We start from the raw sequence: 8,117 nt of genomic DNA, 5'->3' as shown, positions 1-8,117 counted from the left end.
CTGCTGTGGTTGAGGTATGGATGGGGACCCTGAGGCGACCCCCAGCCCCATAATCTGCCCTTTCCTGACCTCCAACCTCCAGCTTTGGGAACCCAGGGAACAAGGCCAGGAAAGCCTTTCCCTAACGTTCTGGGAGTTGGGCTGCATCTCTTAACAGACCACAGGGGCCACTTCTGGGAATTCCTGTGTCTGCCTGCCTGCCTGCCTTTTCTTTTCTTTTCTTTTCTTTTCTTTTCTTTTCTTTTCTTTTCTTTTCTTTTCTTTTCTTTTCCTTTTCTTTTCTTTCTCTCTCTCTCTCTTTCTCTCTCTTTTTCCTTTTTCTTCTTAAGAATCAAACTTTTTGACCTGTGCTTATTTTCTAATTTTGTAATCCTTGGCATCAGACAGGCATAGAAAAAAGTACCATAGAATGTTCTATCTAGCAGTACTCTAAGCAGTTGATGGTTTTCCTATACTTGGGGACAGAAGAGCCCTGTGGCATCCAGATTTGGAGTTCCCTCCCTCTAGCCTCATCCCCACGCTGTAGGAGTGGTTGCTGCTTGTCTTTATGTGGTCAGGTCTGGGGGCATTTCTTTGCCACTTCCTCATCAGCTGATGGAATTGGGATTTCCAGCTAAAAGATAGATGTGACCTGGATGTGGGGAGCTAGTCTTTTAGGCCAAAATAAGCCCCTGTCATTTTAGTGACCATTTGTTTTTGTCCCATGATTGGAAAACCAGGCAGGACTTGAAGGGGGCTGGGACACAGTGTGGGATGCCCTGTAGGGCCCAGAGCCACATTGTGTGGCCTCGTGGTCATGGCCCAGAGTTTCCACCCTGGCTCACCTGCAGATCACCCATGCTTGCCCAGAGATCTCCCTCTATAAGCTGGTAGCGCCAACCAGTAAGGGTTGTGGGGGGAGACTAAATGAGTAGTGTGGGTGATGTGCCTGGCACATGAGTTCTTAGAAGATTTGAGCTGTTACTGGCGTGAAGGCATCCAGCGAAGAGCAAATGGAAGAGATTGGAAGCTTAGCATTGAGAGTGGAGCAGAAGGAGAGTGCTATAAATTGAATGTCTCACCCAAATTCACATGATGAAACTAACTCCGAATGTGATGGTATTGGGAGGTGGGGCCTTTGGGAGGTATGCATGTAGAGAGTAGAGGGTAGTGGGTTTGGTGCTTTTGTAAAAGAGACCCCAGGGAGTTCCCTTGTCACATGAAGTTATAGCCAGAAGATGCCTATCTGTGTATAAAGAAGTAGGCCTTCCCTACACACCCATCTGCTGGTGCCTTGATCTTGAACTTGGCGTCTTTAGAACTGTGAGATATTTCTTTTGTTTCTAAGCCCCCCAGTCCATGATTTCTTGTTCTAGCAGCTCAAACAGACTTAAGAGGTTGTCTAAGCACAGAGTCTGAGGCCATGTGATACCAGGAAGTTTCTTCCAAAAGCCAGTCCAAGTATCTGGACCTGATTACACCAACGTCACCTGGAACATTTGTCAAAAATGCAGATTCCCAGTCCCACGTCTAGATATTCGGGGTATTGGTGGCTGAGATTCTGTAGTTTAAGCCAATACCCTAGGGTGATCCTCATGCACAGTGACAAGAGGAAATTGACACTTTGAGTCGAAATACCTGGGCTTTGGAATCAGAACTTTTGAACCTGAAATTTTCTCACCTTACTGTGAGCTTACCATCTCTAACTTGTTTCTTTAACAGTGAAGTGGGGAGAGTCTCTGCCCAGCCCCTTGCAGGGCTGTTTTAAGGCTCATATAAGACACTGAATGGGAAAGTCCTTTGCAAACTAAAACACCACATACATATTTTTCTTAGGAGTTGGACAGTCAGCTTCTTACGTTTCCAAGGCTTCCTGCTGCCTTTGACTCTGTCCACCAGGGGGCAGCAGGTGCACACACATGAAACCTCAGGGCCATCTGCATAAGGGAGCGCCTTTTCTGGTAAAATAAAAACCCTGTGAGGGTCTATTGTTCTCATCAGTCTTTGGGCTTATTGGGCCACCTCAGGGAAATCAGGGTGGCTCCAGAAAGTTTCTTTAGAGATGCATTTAGTATGTTTTCTATTATTTGTTGGCTCCAGTTAAAGCTGCTTTATCCTTTTGAAAAGACACCAGAGACATCAACAGTGACATTTAGGAAGCCAGGCTTGAGATGGAAGGCTGGACGGTAGGACCCTAGGTCAGTGCATTAGCTCTTGAGTCCACTTCACTCACTGACTCACTCATTTACTCACTCACTCGTTCATTCATTCAGCAGGTAGGAACTGAGCCCCTTCTCTGTGCTGGCCGCCAGCTAGCCCATGCCTTGGGAAAGCAAAGGTGAATCCAGTCCTGATCTCGCCTTGAGGACCCCTGGACTTCAAAATGATGGCGAACATTCCTGGGGTACCACCTGTGTGTTAGGTGCTGTCTCGGCTCCTTATACACATCAGCTGATGTGAATCCTGCAAGGGAGTTATTAACAGAACCTCCACTTGGCTGAGGAGGGTCTGAGGCCCAGCGAATTTCAACCCACCTCGAGAAAGTCCACAGGCAGGGATTTGACATGGGCATTCTGGCTCCAGAGCCTATGCTCCCATCCGGTGTGGTGAGGGAGACGGGAGTGATAGTGACTTAGCAATAAGCATAAGGGGAGGCTCATGCCTTTGTCACCTGAGTTTCTGGGCCTGCTGGCTAGGTCCTGGGGCTCAGTCACTCCTGGCTCATCTTCCACTATCCTCCCACCCCCCACTGGGTGCCTGGCAATCCTTCAGTCTTTTTTTTTTTTTTAAGCTTTTTAGGGCCGCACCCAAGTATATGGAAGTGCCCAGGCTAGGAGTCAAATTGAACCTAGAGCTGCTCAATGTCAGATCTGAGCCACATCTGCAACCTACTCCACAGCTCACTGCAATGCCAAATCCTTATCCCACTGAGCAAGGCAGGGGATTAAACCCAAATCCTCATAGATACTAGTCAGATTTGTTTCCACTGTGCTACAACAGAAACTCCTCTCCAACACTTTATTGATTATTTAAGGTATTCCTAAATGGTACTCTGTTGGTTAGCAACTCCAGTCCCCCATTTATAGTCTTAAACTTTATTATTATTAATATTTTTATTGAAGTATAGTTGAGTAAAATGTGTTTTCTTCAGGTGTACTGCAAAGTGATTCAGTTATACACATATACATATCTCTATTCTATTTCATGTTCTTTTCCATTATAGAGTATTACAAGATAGAGAATTTAGTTCCCTGAGTTATATAGTAGGTCTCTGTTGTTTACCTATTTTATATATAGTGATATGTATCTGCTAATCCCAGACCCCCAATTTATCTGTCCCTCTCCTCTCCTTTTCTCCTTTGGTAACCGTAAGTTTGCTTTTGAAGTCTGTGAATCTACTCCTGTTTTATAAATATTCTCATTTTATAAATATGTTCATTTGTATTTTTTTTTTAGATTCCACATATAAGTGACATCATGGTATTTGTCTTTCTCTGTCTGACTTATTTCACTTAGTGTGATAATCTCTAGTTCCATCCATGTTGCTGAAAATGGCATTATTTTGTTCTTTTTCATGGCTGAGTAGTATTCCGTTGTGCATATGTACCACATCTTCTTTTTTTTTTTTTTTTTTTTTTTTTTTTTTGTCTTTTGTTGTTGTTGTTGTTGTTGTTGCTATTTCTTGGGCCGCTCCCGCGGCATATGGAGGTTCCCAGGCTAGGGGTCGAATCGGAGCTGTAGCCACCAGCCTACGCCAGAGGCACAGCAACGCATGATCCGAGCCGCGTCTGCGACCTACACCACAGCTCACGGCAACGCCGGATCGTTAACCCACTGAGCAAGGGCAGGGACCGAACCCGCAACCTCATGGTTCCTAGTCGGATTCGTTAACCACTGCGCCACGACGGGAACTCCCCACATCTTCTTAATCCATTCATCTGTCAGTGGACATTTAGGTTGCTTCCATGTCTTGGCTATTGTGAATAGTGCTGCAGTGAACATTGGGGTGCATGTATCTTTTCAAATTAGAGTTTTCGTCTTTTCCTGATAGATGACCAGGAGTGGAACTGCTGGATCACATGGTAACTCTGCTTTTAGTTTTTTAGGGAACCTCCATGTTGTCCTCCTTAGTGACTGTACCAATTTACATTCCTATCAACAGTGTAGGGGGGTTCCCTTTTCTCCACAAGGAGGGACTTTTTAAATCCCCATTTTACAGATGAGCAGATTGAGGTGCAGGGTTTAATTTCTTGTTCAAATCTCAGAGCAGGAAAGTTAGAGCCAGGCTTTCAGTCCTGGGTACAAATGCAGTGTGCTGGCATAGACAGAGTGCCTCTGTGAGTGTGTAAGAAGGGAAGAGCCCCCCAGACTCCAGGGATGAGTGTGCAGACCAGCTGATGTAACAACAGGCTCCCATCCAGGGCCCACCCCAGGCTAGGTGGGCACCACAGCCTGATGGCAGCTGGGACAGCAACTGAGTAGAAGTGAGTGGTTCTTCTTGAGTAGAGGTTTGGGGCCCAGCTTTTTATGGGTGGGTTCATTCTAGGAAACCTCTTCAGCTACATAGAAATGTCTTTATTGTGGAATGGAAGTAGGGTCCTGGCCATGGCTTCCTGTTTGTATTATTGTCCTGGACAGGGTGACACAGATCCTTCTCTGTGACCCTTCTGCCCCTCATTCCCGGGACTAGAACTCTCTAGGTATTAGACAGTGTATGACAGCTGCAGCACACACGCTCCCCATGTGCATGTGATACCTTGTAGAAGCAGCCCTGCGTTTGAAACAAATCCCAGCTGAGCCCTTCGTGGCCCTGTGACCTTGGCTCATCAATCCCAGTCTGCCCACTTGCAGGATGGGGCGTTGTTGGTACCTCTTCTTCCTAGAACTGTTGGGACCAGAAGCAGGAACTGCCTGGAAAACCCTTAGGCCAGGGCCTAGCGTGGGGAAGGCCCTCAGTGATGAGTACTGCTGTCAATCCTGTGTCGGTGATGGTTATTATTACTGCTACGTCTGTCTTGGAGAATCATTGTGGATCTTAGATAAGATTATGCTTGGCACAGAGCAAGTGCTCATTAAAGGGTAGTTAATTTTTAATTTTTATTATTATTTTTCTGTTACTCTGTTTTACCAAGTTCTTTTGCCCTCATTTGGTCCCCTCTCTAGATCTGCAGGAAAGCTGGGATTCTTTTTCCCACTTGAAAAATGTTGAAACAGATGCACAGGAACCCAGAATGTCTTGTTGCAGTTTCCTAAAGAGTAAGGGTCAAAGTCGGGATTGAAATTCAAAATATTCAGGCTCAAAATCCTACTTCCTTCTTAACCACTGTGCACTCCTGCTTTGGGATAAAGCATTGAAGTCTCTTTTAAGCTACCCTCCTGTTAGCTAGGAAAGGGCCTTTTAAGCCATACCAGCTACTAACAGCCTATTTGCAAAACTTTTTCGCCACCATCTCAATCTGATGCATCTTTTGGTTTTTGAGGCCCATTTGTTTTAAGACCCATTTCATAGATGAGAAAACTGAGGTTTACAAGGTTGAGCCCTCTGCCTGAAGTCATGTGGCAGGTTGGACCGGAGCCAGGTCTTTTGGTTTCTAGTTATCCCGAGTGGAATTGAAGGGCACTCCTTGAAGACCAGAGGAGGCTCGGAGTATCCAAGAGGCTCCTGTCTCCATAGACGTTTCTTCCCTGCCTTTGCCTTCCTGGCAGCTCTGATTGTCTGTGAGATTCTGGTGTCTGATTCTGACTCTTGTAACTGATGACTCCCGGTGAGCTGATCATGACCTAGAGCCCAGTCCCTCCTCACTTCTCATAGCACAGACCCCTTTGGACATCCTCAGTCTCCTCTCCTGGTTTCTGATCCCGCCCATCTCTGGGTCCAGCTTCTATGCCTGAGACCCAGAGCACTAGCTCGCTACCATTTGCCCACTGTGTGGCTGAGCTGGGACTCATCCATCACATCCTGATGCCTCTAGACCAAGGCAGGACACACAGGTGAAAGAGGTGCAGAGGACAGATGTTGCTGATGTCACCAACAAATAGTGATGGTGATTTATCAGAAAGCAAATGTACAGGGACCTGTGGGCCCTGCCACTTGGTGGGAGAATGGGAAGCCCACCTCACCTGGCAAAGCAGTTCATTGGCAAGTGGAACTGGAAAGCTCGGGGTTGTCCTGGACGGAGGCCTGAGTGTAGCTGGAAGTTCAGACAATACCACTAGCACCTGTTTCTCTCCATTTTTGTCCTGTTAGTAGCAAGCTGAACACTTTAGTTTCAGGCTTATGCTGACTTTCTCAGTAACTCCTGCAGCTGAGAGCACATGGCTTTCCTAGTTGCTCCAGAAAAGTTTCTAGAACAAAGACTGATTGGGCCGAATGGCCCAGCCTAAAACCAATGCCTGTGTCTCGGCTGATGAAATGAGCTGAATGGTGGGTGGGATTCAGAGGATGGGACCAGCCCCACGAAAACCTGGATCCAGAAATGGGAAAGGCTGGTTCCTTTGGGAAAATCTGAGTGCTGTTTCCCAGAGGGGGGAAATCTACACAGCCAAACAACTGGCAACCAGGGTAGGATTTGTGCACACCCTGAATGCAAGGCATCCCCAGCCATGCTCTCTCATCCTGAGAGAGTAAGCTTGCGCCTGTTTAGTGTCATACATGAACTTGATAGAAACTGCGTGGGGCATGTCCTCTGAGGCTGAAGAGGCTGGTTTGGAGACTCTGTCTATACTGACCTGAGTTCGCTGAGTAACGAGGAGGAAAGCCAGGCTCTCAACTCGCCTGCCTTCCTGTGGCCAACTGTGTTCACTGATGATCACCTGCCTCCCAGGGCGGGGATTGCTTAGGAAGACAAAGGGCCAGTTGCTTCTAAGGGCATTTATCTTCAGATGGGGCAGAAAGCAGCCCTTTCACTTAGAGAGAATGAGGACAAGCTGGGCTGCAGGGCCAGTGTGGTGTGGTCCTGGGCAGCAAAGGGCAGGGTTGGGCAGGTGACTCTGGGATTTGACTATTGGTGGACGCCAGGCATTCTAGACTCTTGCAGGAGAACAGACCAAATCTCAACAGGCAGATGTAAAAATCATCCCCATTTGAAGCCTCTGCTTATTTTTCTCATTCCTCCAGCTTGGCTCAGAGAGGGTTTTCTTAAAGACAGATTGGCTCAGCAGCGGCCTTGTGTGGCTGCCTAAAAGCCTCCTTAGCATTGCCCTGAGGTGCCTTGCTGGAGATGCAGCAGATGATCCGTGAAGGGACAGGATTTGTATTGACAGACATATGTTTATTCAGATCAATTAGGGAAAATTATTTTTTCTGCAGCACTCCCGAAACAAGGCTTTGTAGCTAGAAATGAGTTTGAGCTGTGCAATGTGAGTGACAAAAATATGACTTGAGAAGAGAAGATGATGTGCTAGGTTGCCTCTGGGGGAGGGTGCAGTGTGGGCGGGAACACATACGTAATGACATCTCCGGCCCCAGGGCAGGATGCTTTCTAAATTGCTGTGCGGTTGTACCAATTAACATTTGCACCAATAGTGTAGGAGAGTTCCCTTTCCAACACACGCTCTCCAGCATTTGTTACTTGTTGACTTGTTAATGATGGCTGTTCTGACCACTGTGAGGTGGTACCTCATAGTAGTTTTGATTTGATGAACTGGGAGTTTGGAGTTAGTAGATGTAAACTTTTTGCTTTTGAAATGGATAAGCAATGAGATCCTGCTGTGTAGCTCAGGGAACTGTATCTAGTCACTTGTGATGGAACATGATGGAAGATAATGTGAAAAAAAGAATGTGTGTGTATATGTATATGACTGGGTCACTTGACTGTACAGCAGAAAATGACAGAACAATGTAAATCAACTATAATAAAAAAATAAAAACCTAAAAAAAATTGCAGTGTGGAACAAAGGAGAGAGATGTTTTCGCTGGGTGTTGAAGTGGGGAGGGAGTGCCTGGTTTTTAAAAGCTGACCACCAGGCAGAGGCAGAGGAGGAGGGAGGGAGAAGAATATAACTTTGTATTTCTACTGTTTTCTCATAGTGTTATGGGTAAACATTATGGATAAACATGGTTTTTTAATGTTGTATTTTTTTTTTTAAATTTTATGTCCGCACCCATGGCATATGGAAGTTCTCAGGCCAGGGTTGAT

At 46.3% G+C, this 8,117-nt stretch overlaps 1 long non-coding RNA gene across 1 annotated transcript; it reads right to left on the bottom strand.

Annotated features, from left to right (window-relative positions):
• Positions 1–205: 205 nt before the first annotated feature.
• LOC146397419 (uncharacterized) lies at positions 206–7,859 on the bottom strand. Its single transcript, XR_014823739.1, has 2 exons — positions 3,899–7,859; positions 206–3,591 (listed from the first exon to the last, which is right to left on the bottom strand). It is a non-coding gene; the product is annotated as an uncharacterized LOC146397419 (long non-coding RNA).
• Positions 7,860–8,117: the final 258 nt, after the last annotated feature.

Source organism: Sus scrofa, chromosome 13, assembly GCF_054392235.1.
Source record: "Sus scrofa isolate SSC_HxYL_T2T_F1_AM1 chromosome 13, Sscrofa_HxYL_maternal_Yorkshire_Landrace_v2.0, whole genome shotgun sequence".
Classification (NCBI taxonomy): Eukaryota; Metazoa; Chordata; class Mammalia; order Artiodactyla; family Suidae; genus Sus; species Sus scrofa.
Note: the sequence above shows the minus strand (reverse complement) of the source record. Positions and strands in the feature narration are given on the sequence as shown.